At 42.8% G+C, this 14697-nt stretch overlaps 1 protein-coding gene across 1 annotated transcript in view; it reads left to right on the top strand.

The window, feature by feature from the left end:
- Nucleotides 1-14697, top strand: part of SGCD (sarcoglycan delta) — a 396287-nt gene that overhangs the window by 352053 nt on the left and 29537 nt on the right. The gene's annotated exons all lie outside the window — the stretch shown is intronic.

The following is a 14697-nucleotide window of genomic DNA, read 5'->3' as shown; positions in this document are numbered from 1 at the left end:
GGGACAGTGGAATCCTTATAAACAGCCTTTTGCGGAAGGAGAGTGCAAGAGCTGTCTGAGAGGCTTTTGTTGCTGCTTATATTAAATTAATTTGAGAAGCCCTTACCGTAGCTCAAGCAGAAGAGAAAAGACCCACTCATCAGAACTTATCCTTTATGGAGAGCTGGTCTTATTCCTAATGAGGTTTCACTGTGTCGTGCAGTTAAACACATTCCAAAAAAGCCTTGGCAGATGAGAGACTCAGCGTGAGCATGAGCTCCCACAGCAGGGTGCCCATCAGCTGCACGACCTGATTATGCCAATAATTAAAAAGACAGCATTGGGCACAGCCGGACATCCTGGGAGTCAGGCAGGTTACAGCTGTGGGTGCAGACAATTTTAATCTCTTCCCTGTCTTATCCTGCTTCCCTATGTTTGTGCCTCTAGTCTTTCCCTTTCCTTATTTTGTTCTTTCATTTCAAACCCTGGATGAAGAGCAGGCATCATAGGGTGGTGAGGTGGCAAGGGCAGCTTTATGGCATGAAGTCACACAGGATCTGGCTTGAGCCTGGTGCAATTCAGAACAATCTTGAAGTAGTCTCTAAGAGTCATCTGGGAGCCATTCGGAAACAGCTACGGTCTGGTCACAACAGCTCTGCCCTCAAATTGCCTTCTGTCACATCTGGCCATTGCAATCAACTCCTTAACCCTGATGATTTCTCTGGTTCTGGTGGAATGTCCAAGCTGCTGAGGAAGGAAGTGCTAGACACTGCACAAAAGGACCAAAGACTTAGCCTGTCAGGTCACAAGCAAGCCTGATTCCTGCTCCAGAGATGGGCATGGAAGGAGGGAGGGGATGACTGCACCAAGCCAACAGGCAGCACCTGCCCTCTGCCACCACTCTATGACTCTAGCTCAAGTGCCACACATCACTTTGGTTTTGTGCTTCCCATGTTATACCCTGTAGCTCGATGTTTGGTTTATGCAGGGGGGAACTGTGTCTATATTCATATATAAATAGAAAACGTGTTAAACCTGTCAGTTATCCTGGTTTATGTACATGTTTTATTTCTCTTTCATGTTCAGCTCTTTCCCAGATTTCACATATTTTGTGCTCTTTATATGAAAATTAATAAAAGAATTGGATCCTCAAGAAGGACTTCATTTCCTTAAGCTAGCAGTGGTGAGAAAAAATCCCCTGGGCTTTTTGTCACCTCAGTTTCAATCACTCGAAAGTAAATTTCCATCAACTCAGTCCATATACTTTTCCTCTCTGTTTACTCTTCCTGTACTGCATGGATTCAAGCTAAACTGCTGGAAGATTTTTATGGGCTTTTTAGGTTAATGCACATGGTGTTGCACACAGGCAAGAAATACATCTCCTCTGTACCCTCCTGCTACCTGCCCAGGGTAGCCACAGAATGGCATTTCACATGCCTTATTTCCCATTGGGATTTATGTAACTTCTATTTACAGCCTTGGAAATTTACTTACGCTATTTTGTTCAGATTAAAAAATTATTCTGCCTGCTGTTGTTACTTACAGGCTGTGGCTGGGTCACCTTTTAACCTTCCCTTGCATAAATCCCCCAATGTCTTAGTTTCTTCAGCCGAACACATTTATATCTTCAAGTTTTCTTGTTATTTTTTAACCTGCTATGTTTTGATGGACAGTTTTGGGCTTGTGGAACCAGCTTAAAATACTGTGCCCCTTTGCTGACTTATTGGGGATGGTGGGAAGAGGTCTTAGCAGCTCCCTCCTCCTACCTGAACACTATCTGATACCAACTTCCTCCCTCCAACTGCCCCAACATAGGTCACAAGGGGAAACAAAGCTTCATACAGATTTTAAGGAATGGGAGAAATCTGACTGCCCAGATTGTGCCAGGGAAATCTGAACTTGGCCGTCCTATAGATATCACCCACGTGATGGGGACCTTGTATTACACACCTCCAGCACTTCAGGCTGGAGGAGAGGAAGGAATGCTGTGGCACTAAAAGAGGGCTAATTCTCATTGTGTCCTTAAGGAAGTTAATACAAACCTGCTGGCGTGCATTCCGCAGGACTGGTGCTGTGGAGTGCTGCTCCTCCAAGTCAGGGTGCAAAGGATGACCATTAAATCTGAAAGGGTCCCTAGCATGGAGCCCTGAGTGCCAGGCTGCTGCTGCTCAGTGTCGGCCTGTTCTGTAGTCCCAAGCCAGCCAAGCACACACTGTGTTTGTGCAAACACTGTGGAATTCATCTGCTTTTTCTGCCTGAAGCTTGCTGGTTTTGCCAAAAAGACTTTTCTGATTCTCCTCCACACCTCTTCCCCCATACCCATTACATGCAAGTTATTTGCTCTCAGTAATTGAGAAGGGATGGGTAGAGCAAGCAAGTCACTCACATTTTGTTCAAAATCCTTTTTGTGCCCTTCTGGTTTTGTTAAATTCGGTCAGGCTTTTCTGCTGCCCTTTGGACCATAGCAAATAGCTCGCTTCACATTTGGGACAGTGAAAAGAAAAGGAACAGTAGTGCCACCTACAGCAGAAAGACTAAAATGTAGGTCTCCTCCAGCCTCAGGGATCCCGGTCTGCAGGTTGAGTAGTATCAAGCAGGAATTTTTATTTGGTCCCTGTATAGCTCTGATTTTCAGGAAAACCATCCTATGCAATGATAGCAAACTCAAGGCTTTTTAAAGCGGGAATCTGCATTGCTTTTTTCCTAAAACCCTGGCGGAATGAAGGCATTTTCATTCCGCTGGCAATGAGCTCCAAGCCAGCTGCGTGCATGCAGGTTTTGGACCATGCAAGCTCAGACCCGTAGTGGCTTTGCCAGTGTCCAGCTGTGCTCAGACAGGCAGCACACTGCAGACAGCACGGCTGTAACAGCTCTTGAGCGAGCAGAGTCCCAGGCGCTTCAATCCCTGCAGCTGGACCATCCTTGCTTCCAGCAGCTGTGAGGAAACAACAGGCTTCCCATGATACTGTGAAGACCATCACCTCTGAATAATTTCCCAGTGGAGTGACAATGAGACTGACAACAAGAAACCTTCCCACAACACTTCCCATCCCCAGCCCCCTGCGCACTGGGGACCTTCTCTGTTCATATCATTATTCCACATTGTCCCCTTAGATCTCAGGTGGCTTTTTCCCCATCACGATCTTCTCGTTCAACCAGAGCAGGGCTAAGATTAAGACCCAATGCTGCTCCTTCCATACTGGCTTGTAGGATCGTTAAGTACAGCCCAGGGCTTTCAGAAGTGTGAGCAGTGATTGCACTTGGAGCTGCTACTGCCTTAAATCTCTGTTTAATACCAATTTGCTAATGTTAATCTTTCTAATTTAGTGAAAATAGACTTACACAGAAACACCTTAGTTTTCAATCAATCAGCAGGCAATTAATGGACAGTCGCTGTTATACTCTGTAGTCATAGGCAGCACAGGACAGCAAGCACAACACAGCCACAGTAAGAAAAGATAACAGCCTGACCAGATTTTACCTATGCACAGACGCAGCCTTTTCTTCCCCTTTTTCTCTTGCCCTGCCTTGCCTTGCTTTGCCCGTCCATTTCATTAAAGTTCAGACCTTCTCTGGACATTTGCTCACTACTGATTTTTCATTAAAGAGAACCACATTCCATCCCATAAACATCTTGGTAACATCTGTCTTCTATTCTGAAAATGTCAAGATGGAGCACTCCAACCGCCTCAGCAGCAGTGTGGTATGGCTTTTCATTCCAGGATTTATTTGGCATTATGGAAAAGATCAAGTGTTTCAATTGACCAGCCAAAAAAACACATAATCCAAAAATACAGCTTTGTGGGACATGAACCTTGCTCTTTAAAGCTCGCTTTGCAGCAGGAACAGGTATTCGAAGAATAGAATTTCCCAGGTTTGACAATCCCACATTAGCCCATGCTACTAACAAGGGGAGCAAAACCATCCTGCTGAAAGGCAGGATCACTACTTGAGGGAGGACACAAATCTTGTCCAACCACTGTTCTAGTCCAGGTTCATGAAAGAGGAGCCAAACAGACATAAGTCTTTACAGAGTCACTAAGGTCAATAACACAATGCTTGCTTACCCTTATGTGGGAGATCAGGTCAGAAATATGGAATCCAAGAGGACTTTAAGTCCATTTTTTCTTTTATAAAAGGACCTAATCGACCAGCATTTGTCGGGTGATGGCATAAGCTGCTGTCAAAATGCTCCTTCAGCTTGTTCCAATGAACTTGTAATTAGAAAGCTTTCCATAATAGCCAACAAAACCTACTGCAAATGAAACTAATTCGTTTTTCCTCTTTCCTGAAAGGATCAGAAGAACCCATCTAAAGTGTGGTCCTTTTTTACGTATTGGAGGACTGAAGGTATAGAGCTGGGTCCCTCAGATGACTCTCTTAAGTTTTTAACATGCCTTCCCAGCATGTGTATGGCTTTAAATGTGCCTTCCTCAGAAGCAATTCAAACAGAAAATTGCCTTGCCTACTTCACACAGATGCAGAAAGGAAGACAGCAAAAAAATACCTGAAGTGCTGCGAAAAAGGCTGTACAAGAATGCCAGTGGAATGAAAAACCACCACCAAAGTCACTGCAGATTAGTGGAGCGTATCTGCAGAGCTGCTTTTTCTCTGAAAACTTGTAAGCAATCTTATGAACACCCACTATGCTGGAGTGGACTTGTGAATCCTGTTCCACGCTGGCTCCCCCCAGACAGGAGGTGTTCAGCAGGAGGAGGATGGAGGATGAAGGCTGGTGGCTACTGCATTCATGGATCTTTCCCTGTTTCTTGCTCATGAGCTGTAGCATACAGATATTGCCATGGCAGCCCAGAAGAGACCCAGCTCCCTCTGTCATGCAACCAGAAACCTGGCATAAAGGGAATTTGGTGTGCTCTTGTGTTTATGAGCAGCAGCACGAGTGGGAAACTCTTAGCAAATGAGCAAGTAGACATATTACCAGTCATGTCGAGACAGAACATAAACATATGCGCTGGCTCCTCCAAGTCCAGTTTGATCACCCCGATTTCCCAATGAACAGGACTTTACTCCAGCACCAATGACTCAGTTAAACCTGCAAAACAGACAGGATATGGCCCTAGACAGGGAAAACAAGCCAAAAGGGAATAGAAGCATAAGAGTGCTCTCCCAGCAGAAATTAAATCGCTGTCCCTCCCCTCTTACAGAACTTAATTATCTTGAAGGGATGAAGAGGAAATGCTGGGATGGGTCTGGCAGCCTCCTGTTGGAGCCAACTCCCTGAGCCTGTCCTCACTGGGTGTAAACTGCTGGAAGACCAGAATTGCTTAGGTACACGCTGGAGCCCTGTGCTGGCATACAGTGCTGCATGCTCTGCACTTCAGCAGTCTGAAGCTGATTGCAGTGCTGAGCCCTGGCTGCTTCCTGAGCTCATTTAAGAGGGTTCCTGGGCCCAAGAGCGCTTGTGAACTATTCAAGAACATAGCTGGACTCTGGAGGAAACAGACAGAGGCAGAAACAATTGACCTTGAGGAGAGGCACTCCGTCACCTGGGGAGAGGTCACTGCAGGCTCTGCCACCCTTAAGAATAAAACTCAATACATAATGCCTGCCCCACTTACTTCATATGTAGACAATTTTCCTCACGGAAAGGTACACTGGAGAAAAACAGGAGCTTTCCATTTGCTGACTGCAGCAACAGACAAAATCTTTGTTAGAAGCAAAAACCAGGGAGTTTTATATCCGCAATGTGTAAGTGACTGGCTTTTTTAACTCTGAAGTGCAATCTTTAATTGGTACTAATCTAGTTACTTCCCTGGAACTAAGATGTAAGTTTGCTATAAATCTCTCAAATGCTCCTGAAAAAATATTTATGCTACTGCTTTTTCCATGTAAGCCATCATTCTCAACCGAGTCGTTATGGTGTGGATGTAATCTGAGAAGTCAATGCTGCTCTTTCGAGGGATGGATGAGTATGCATTTATCTTTCATTGTAGTTGTAGAAAAGAGTGGAAAAGTAAGAGAAATAGATGTACTTATACAGACTTTGCTGCCAGAAAATGGCAAACTCATCTCTCTGACTTTGAGATTATTCTGTCTCCTTTCAGAGTCTTTGTTTTAACCAAAGTTATTAGCCAGCTCAGTGGCTCATATGAGCCAGAAATATCAGCAAAATAACTCCCTGATTTACCCTTTCTTTGCATTATTCATGCATCTTTCTTGGACTCCTTTACCTTCCATGGTGCTGAAATGCCACCCTCTGCATGAATTAGATAGTTACACCCTGGAGCTGATGATTGAATTATCTCACAACACCAACCTAAAGAGATTTAAATTAAGCAAAATATATTGCTGCTTGTTATTCTGAACAAAAGGGATAAGGTTCCTGAATTTTCAACCACATTAAAGTGAAGAATCAAATTAATCAGGAATTGGATGAAGTGGAAGGTTCTTGATCAAATGATTTATTGTAAAGTTCCCACATGAGTTAAACCTTTAGACTGAAGAAACAGCTACACTTGGCTTACCCAAAATAAGAGTTTGCGTCTGTCTAGCGTTGCTCACCTGCAGTGCTGGTTGGTGGAAACATAGCAAAAGGGTGTCACCTAATGGCCAAACATTTGCAAGTAATTCCTCTGTCCCTCCTTATCACCCTGGCCATCATTCCCCAGCATTATTATATTACACCCTGTCCTGTTCTGCATGATGCAAGCCAAAGGACACTGTCTTTCTTTCACAGATTCTTTTTTGCCTATTCATCCGAAATCAAAACATCTATTATCTTATTTTCTCCTCTGTCCTGCATGCCACATAGTCTAAATTATGCAGAACACAAAGATCAGCTCTTCTCAGACCTAACCTGCATGGCATTACCAGTGCAACCTGGTAAATGCCAGCTCTGGGCATCCAAAGAGGATGGTCTCCAGCCCATTCTGGTTTAGTGCTTATGGCATGAGCAAGACACTTCTGTGATCGCTCAGTGGATTTTTCTTCCCTCCTCATGAGCACTCTCCTCTAATGTATTAGTGGCTATTGTTGTGTTAAAGTCTTTTTGTCCTCACAGCTGTCAAGCAAAGGTGTGAAGACAGCCAGACACTTCAAAGAAAGGTACAAAACCACCTCACTAGTCATTTGCTGGATAACCCAGTTCCAAGGAGATTTCCTCCTAACCTCCCATAAGTAAAAGTGATTTATATCCAGAAAAACAAAACTTTATCCCTTCAGCACAGAAGAAAAGGAAAGGCAAAGCCAAACCTACCTTCACTATCCCAGCAACATGCATTAAATTGCCAGCTCTGCAACTGCAAAGCGAGATCTGAGGGGGTTCTGTTGCCTAATGTTCCTTAACCTGCATTGAAAGGGCAACGAAGATATGGTGCAACAAAACCTAAATAACATGTTCCCATTTCTTGGTGCAGCTTTTGCTGGAGGTAGTTTTCACAGCAATCTAAATATTAAATGCTTCAGCAGCCCATTCCTAGGAGAAGGTCAGTTCCAGAGGGGAAAGTAGACACTGAATTCATTCTATCAATGTTTTATAACAAATGAAAGATTTTCAAATATAAGTCCCATACATAGCTTCTGAAACTATGATGCTCTCGTTCTTCTGTGTCCAGAAACTATCGTATTTTTGCAGAAAGTGGTTTTAGACAGAAAGTAATATATTTTGTCCTTGCTTGGAGGTCACTAAAACCATGAAATTCACCCAGCTATACTAGCATAATACAAGAATCTCACAAATCTATGATTTAAGGGCTAAATTATGCTACCTTTATTCAATGGGATTCTGCTCCTGTGACCAGCTTCTTATTAACCTCGCCTACGGTACTGTTGTTTTGGATAAGCAAATGCACATAGGTTGGAAAAAAGGGTGGGCAGAGATTGGCTTTTCATTTATATTCATTTGCAGACCTACAGAGCAACAGCATGACCAGGGCTTGTTAGCAACACAGCAACATCAGGAAGAGTGGGAAGAAAGAGGGAAGGTCAGGAAACCAAAGAGGCCAAGAGAGGGAATATGAGACACCTCTTCAGGTGCCTACCTGACACTCTAATGGGTCCAGCACAGCCCTTCCTATCAGCTCCCTGTAACTCACTTCCTTCCCACTTCCACCCTTGCCAAGTGCTACACATCGAGAACTTCCTGTTTTAATCACTTCGTTCTCTTTTCCAGTGCACATCATCTCATTAACAGTAAATCCCTTTATTAAGTAAAATGTGAAACGCAGCACTAAGTTGTTCAAATGGGAATAGACAGGTTTCCTTCTTCCTTCCTCCAATCTTGTAGTAGCCACATTCAAATACTGCTTGTATATATTCACATAATTGGCTGGTCTCAATCTTTAATTAACTGCATTTGTATGGAATCTCAATTTTGTCATTGGAAAGTAACATTTAATGTAGTTTAATGTTCACCAGCCTTTTCATGAAGGAGACGGATGAAACAACACCTGATTAATTTTATCCATTAGTTCTCTATTAATTTAAGTCCTGAAGAGGGGAGAGAGGAAAAGCGTTTAAGTGCCTAATCCCTTCTCACAGTTCATCTATTTTGGGTTTTTAGAAGTGGGCCAAGAACATAAATGATTTTTTTTCATGATCTCTGACCTGGACCCTGCCAGCCTGCCCTGACCCTCATCAGGAAAGCTTGCCTTGCAGTAAGAGACCAAAGGGCTTCCACTTATTTGATTTCACCAAGAGAAGGTTAAGAGGTCACTAAAGTATCCACACGATTTTCTATTAAGAAAGAGCTCTTCAATCTAGCAGACAGGGGCAGAATAAGACCCAACGGCTGAAAGCTGAAACTGGATCAATCCAAGCTAAGTATGGGGAGCCATTTTGCCATTTTGTAATTATTTTTTTCTTCTGGAAACCAAAGAGACTAATTAACCATGGGAACATCTTCCATTAGTGCCTGATAGATTTTCTATCACAGGAAGTATCTGATTTGAAGACTGGGGCATATCCAGCTCAGTCACACAGAAGCAAGCAAAAGGAAGAAGGTGAATTTTACTCCCAACTGTGCCACTGGCGAGACAAACCCAGGATGTTGGTTCAACTCTGGTGCCAACGGCTTTCTTTAAAAGCATATTAAAAAACTGAACTGGCTGAAAGGGAGAAGCACAAAACAGTTTCAGATTTAGAAAAGTAAGACTCAGTGGGACATTTTAAAGGTCAAATTTGTTTATTAGAAAAGTCAAAGCCAGTCAGTATTGGAAATGAGTGTTCTTATAGGGAAGTTGTATAATATAATAGAGTGTTTCTATTGGTGCTGGGTGGAGAAAAGTGTGTCTGTGATTTGGGTGCAGTCAAACCAGACAAGAAACAAGGAGAGGTCTCAGACTAATCCTGATGGAGTTTCTACCTCCCTGATCAGTATCTCCAAAGCACAACCAACTGCACCACTGGAGGACAGTTTAGTCAGGATCCCACTCTTCTCACAGGAGAACTGAGCCAAAGCTCATCATAGTACAGCAGGGGCAGGCATACACACAAGGTGCCACCGACAGCCCTGGAAATAAGAATGGCGTTTGCTGGGAGCTCAACCCTGGTGCACCAGCACCTGCATTGCTCTTTGGGGGTGCAGCCCTTCTCGGATGAATGGAAGCAACAGTTTAAATAGGGGTGGCAGAAATTGTCACTGCACAGCATGAGCTCATTTCTACTCTGCTTAGGGATTTTGATCAACACCACTTTTACAAGCCTGGGAGCATCAATGCAAGGTTTCATCACTGCTGGGGCTGATACACATTCTATGACATTTTAAAATGTTTAAAGCCCATCTCAACTAAGAGGCAGCAAGTGAGTCATGCCTAGAGAAATATAGAACAGTCTCTCTTCAGAGGGACCAGTCTGTAGGAAAGACAAGGACTGTGCAAGCCTGCAGCTGGAGAACTCATTGCTCATCTGTGTCCCTGTTTGTGCTAGCAATGCCAGCCCACATCTACACTCAGTCCAAGGAGAAGAACAGCACAGGGCTTGCTATTTGCTAGTGACTTGCTCATCACTAGGAAGCACTGCATTTCACCAAGGCATTTCACTCCAATGGTTGAAGGGTAGCCTAGAGGTCTGTGATGGCAGAAGAGAGCTCTCTGCTCTCTTTTGCTCTGTGTGAATTCCTATGGAATGACACCTTAAAGACAGTGTCTATCATTTGGAAAGTGAGAGGAGACTAAAACGATTCCCAACAACATTTTTCAGGTAATAAAGTGGAAAGAAAAGACGCAAACGAGTTAGCTTTGGATTCAAGCAGAAGAAAAAAAAAAAATAAGGTACTGTCATTAAATAGATAGAAAGGAGTCAACCATGGTAACAGATGCCACCAAATGCCAAAGAGAGTCAAGAGACAGCTAAATAACATATTGCAATATCAGATACACAATTGATGACCCAGTGCTGCAACACAAAATGCAAATGAATCAATGCAAACTAATGAGAGAGACTAATACGTAGATTAGTGAGGACAGAGATGGATTTCTGATCCAGGATTTTCCCCAAAAGATGGCTATGTGCTCTAAAAACTATAAATCTTTAATCAGTTCATCAAGTAGCTCACTTATTCCTGTGTGCATACGTTCAGGGCTTGATAAAAGTACCTTCTGTATCTGAATTCCAGGCATGGCAGTTTCTGGGGTTGAGTAATGGTGCTTGGCTACTGAAGTGGATCCAGATCCTGCAGTGAAGGGCTTGGAAGAGGGGCGTTGCACAGAGATTAGTAGCTGCCTTGGAAAAGATCCAGCCAAAGCTGAACCATCCAGAGGGATGATCCACCTTCTAGCAGGCAAAAGGGGCACAGGATCTACATGGTTATAAGGTGCTTGCTAATACATTCACAAAGAAGGAAAAGGACTTTGTTCCTGGTCCAAAAGCTTATTTTCATGGTCGAATGGCTGTTCAATGGAAAACAAAAACCAAAGCAATGGTGGGATAGGCTCCAGAGCCCAGGTCGCCTTTTCAATGAATCCAGCTCCTTTCTGACAGTACTGTCTCCCTCTCTGCCATCACTGGGACCCAAATCTTGTTTGTTTGTTTGTTTTCATTATCCTAGCTCCAGGCAATGGAGAAAAGTGTCTCTGCTCCAGAGCAGCTATGTTTTGGAAGAAGTGGGTTTAGATTCCCTCAGGGGAAGGGTGCAAATGAATTCCTGATTTCTAATGCTGTAACTCACAGGTTAGTTTATAAAGAAGAGATTTGCCCTCAGCACCTCTCCTCCCTCTGGTCATGTCTTGAAAGAAAGCAGCAGCAATTAGATTTTATAGGAAACTTGGGATCAAGGCATAGTATCACCCTGGGAGCAAGTTGCAGGCTGAGCCTCTTGGAGGTGATGGCCAGCCTCATGCCTCATGTCTGGATCTCAGAAGGGTTCAGAGATGATGCAGCAGGAGGAAAGCAGCTGAATCTGTTAAGACTGTGGATTTTATTAACCCACAAGTAGACGCACCAAGAAGTAAAACTCTCTGATGGTTGGGGGGATTAAATGTGGGAAAACAACAGTGGTAGATCTTTGTATTTGGTGACAGCTTGGGTGAGGAGGAGGCATAGAAAACTTTGGATCTCTGTTTCTAGCTTGTTTTGACCCCATTTCTGTGTCAGATGTGGGTTTTTTAGAAAACCTTTCTGAAGTCAGGAGATTTATATCTTATTTCCAAATGGAAGAGACTTTGCTGAAAATGGCACGGATTTTACCAGCTCAATACAATCTATGAGTAAATCGGAGATGTTTAAATCTAGTTCTACTTAAATAGCCCAAGCAGGAAAGTCATGGAGCATTGCTAAAAAAATGATAAATTTTTAATGCACCTCCATCAGAAAATGTAACATCAGCCAAGGAGATCTCAAATCCTTCCGGCAGAGGGTAGAAATGTTAACCCACTGCACACGCCAGCATACATATGGGCAAGACTCCCTAGCTATATTAAAAAAGATTCATCCCAGCCTCTGCTGAAGTGAGTTCCACATTCAGTACCAATATTATACACAGTTAAGAGACCACAGTTTGGAAAGTGATCTTCCAAATTACGAAGAAGCTGGGCAAGTCTGTGAAGTGCAAATGAAGCAACCACTGCTGTTGAGGCAGGCGAAGGCACGGAACCAGGGCACCAACCTGCTGGGACCATGTCATTAGATGCTGGACCCAAAATCCAGACTTCCAGAGGAGACATACAAAACGCAGTAGTAATCCGGGAAGTTTATACACATATGTTTATATAGAGGAAATATGTTACCCTACCAAGCATTCAGACAAAACCCATTAGGTTTCCACAGCACGAGCCTTGCACTTGCTCTGTGGCAGATGTTCCATTATTACCAAGCAGCTTTATGACCATCTGAAAACTCTCTGGTCTTTAGCACTTGAACTTGCACCTATTTCAACAAAGAAACAGGGAAGAAACTAGCTTGGAAGATGGGTTTTACTACCTTGAGCCAAGATTCCCATGATACTCACCTTTTAACAGCCTTTCTCCTTCCCCTATTTTCAATTAACAGCTCTACACTGAATATTGCAGTCTGTCAGGTAATGCAAAGACTAAACCCTTTCCTAGACCTTTTAAAACTATTCTCTCAGGATCCCTGATTTCCAAGGGCTTTGAACAAACTGTTCCAGAAAGGAAAAGGAAAATCAAGTGAATTGGTTGTTGCAGTCCACAGAATTTCTCCCAGGCTACTGGTGCTGCTCCTCAATTCTGTGGAGGAGGAGCTGTCACATTACAGTGGACTTCTTCCAGGCAGATCAGTTTTGGCTTCATATTTCTTTGTGGGTAGATGGGAATTTCTCAAGACTAAAAGTAGGGGTTATGTAGATGCCTTTCTATTGTACACAATCTGAGAGGCAAGACTTTGCCAGAAGGAACTATAGATTTTTTCCAATTTTCAAGAAAGCTTTTGAAAGTCTAAAAAGGAACCATAAAATCTGATGCTCCTCATTTTTCAAGTGATGACCAAATGAAGGTGTGCTCCAGTAACTGAGACATCCAAAGAGTTGGTGAGAAATACAGGGTTTAAAGAGAATACACAGCTTTGGGGACATGAAATGAGCTAATACAAATTAAAAACCTTTTTAATGTGTGAAATTTGAGAAACTGCTAAAAGTGCACCCAGGTTGTCTGAATTATGTTATTAATTTTCAAGAGAGACCTGAAATAGAGTAGCTGGATATTGGGGAAACATGTTTGGTTTGGGTTTGCTTTTCTGTGTTGTTTTGGTTGGGTTTTTTTACTTCAAAAACTATATAGGGTTTATATAGAGTAATACATATTTAAAATATTGTACCTGATCTTTCAGCCATGACATTCCAGATTAATTTTTAATTCTCTCAGGAAGGGAAAAATAAGAATAAATAAATAATGGCTGAGGAAGCAAACCAAAACACACTCAAATCACTGTTGACTCTGCAAAAACCTGCTGTATAGAATAAAATTCCAATCCCAAACCTAAAAAGCCAAGTTCACCATGGATCATAAGACCTTGTGTCCTACACTGCAGCTTTCCATGCTGAATATCCCTTAAAAACTCAAACTAATAGCACACTCTCCTTGAATTTTGCAGTAGCGTCATACGCAGAGCCCCATATGTTAGAAATACTGTCTCAGGGGCAAATTGCTATGAAATAAGATCACACTGCAAGACATCATAGCTTATAAACAGGAAAATCTGAATTCTCAGCAAAGCCTGGGATTTTTTCAAAGCACCCATGGACACGCAGGAAAGCCTACACACATTTGGTGCTCTGTTCCTAGAAACAGCTCTGCTAGAAAATACTGCTATTCTCTGCATGCAGCCTTGCAGAGACACGACTCTGAAGACTGCTCAAAGAAAAACAGCAATGTTGAAATCAGGTCTTTTTTCCATTTCTATTATTGTTCGCTTCCAGATGAGGGAAGGTACTAAAAAGTCATTTTGGAAGTAGCTTTTAATGTACATCCAACATTCCCTGGAGTTTAACTGGTCGTTTCCTCACTGTAACTACTGATAGCACTGCACAGGGGCAAGGCATGACCACCTCTCCCATTGCAAATCAACGTTTGTTATTAATTTCCCTTTTAAAGGAGACTTTAGAAATTTCTCTGAAAAGGTGAGAACAGAAAATGAGCAAGAGGAACCCACCAGCACCAGCCAAGGAGCAGAGACAGATATAGATATAGATATAGATAGATGAGATAGAGATAGAGATAGAGATAGAGATAGAGATAGAGATAGAGATAGAGATAGAGATAGAGATAGAGATAGAGATAGAGATAGAGATAGAGATAGAGATAGAGACAGAGATAGAGATAGAGATAGAGATAGAGATAGAGACAGAGACAAAGATAGAGATAGATTTATGTGTATATGCACACCTGTATACTTATATGGTTTACTACAATTTGCCCCATCCTTGGGACATTCCCCTTTCCAATACGAGGCGATGGAGCCCTCCCACCTCCCTCACTCCTCCAGCACATCACTTTAACCTGCCAAAAACTGTTTGTTCCGTTTTACATAACTTCATTGGTCCGACTTCCCAACTGGTTAACAGCCTTTATCAGCAAATAAAAGCCTCCAGCAGCAGATGAGCAAAGTGATTGAGAAAGCCATAAAATCTGAAAGGAGAAAGCTGTCTGTAGTTAAAACAAACCTCAGCTCCTGCTCCCCAGCAAATTCCCCCAGTAAATACAGAGAACTAGCAGGTTTATTACCCTCCCTTTGATTGTATGTCATTATTACAGCATTGTTTTCCCACACACCAATTCCTTCTTAGCTCCCGCTTGCAATAAAGAGCAG

This window comes from Lathamus discolor, chromosome 10 (genome assembly GCF_037157495.1).
Source record: "Lathamus discolor isolate bLatDis1 chromosome 10, bLatDis1.hap1, whole genome shotgun sequence".
NCBI classification, from domain to species: Eukaryota; Metazoa; Chordata; class Aves; order Psittaciformes; family Psittacidae; genus Lathamus; species Lathamus discolor.
Note: the sequence above shows the minus strand (reverse complement) of the source record. Positions and strands in the feature narration are given on the sequence as shown.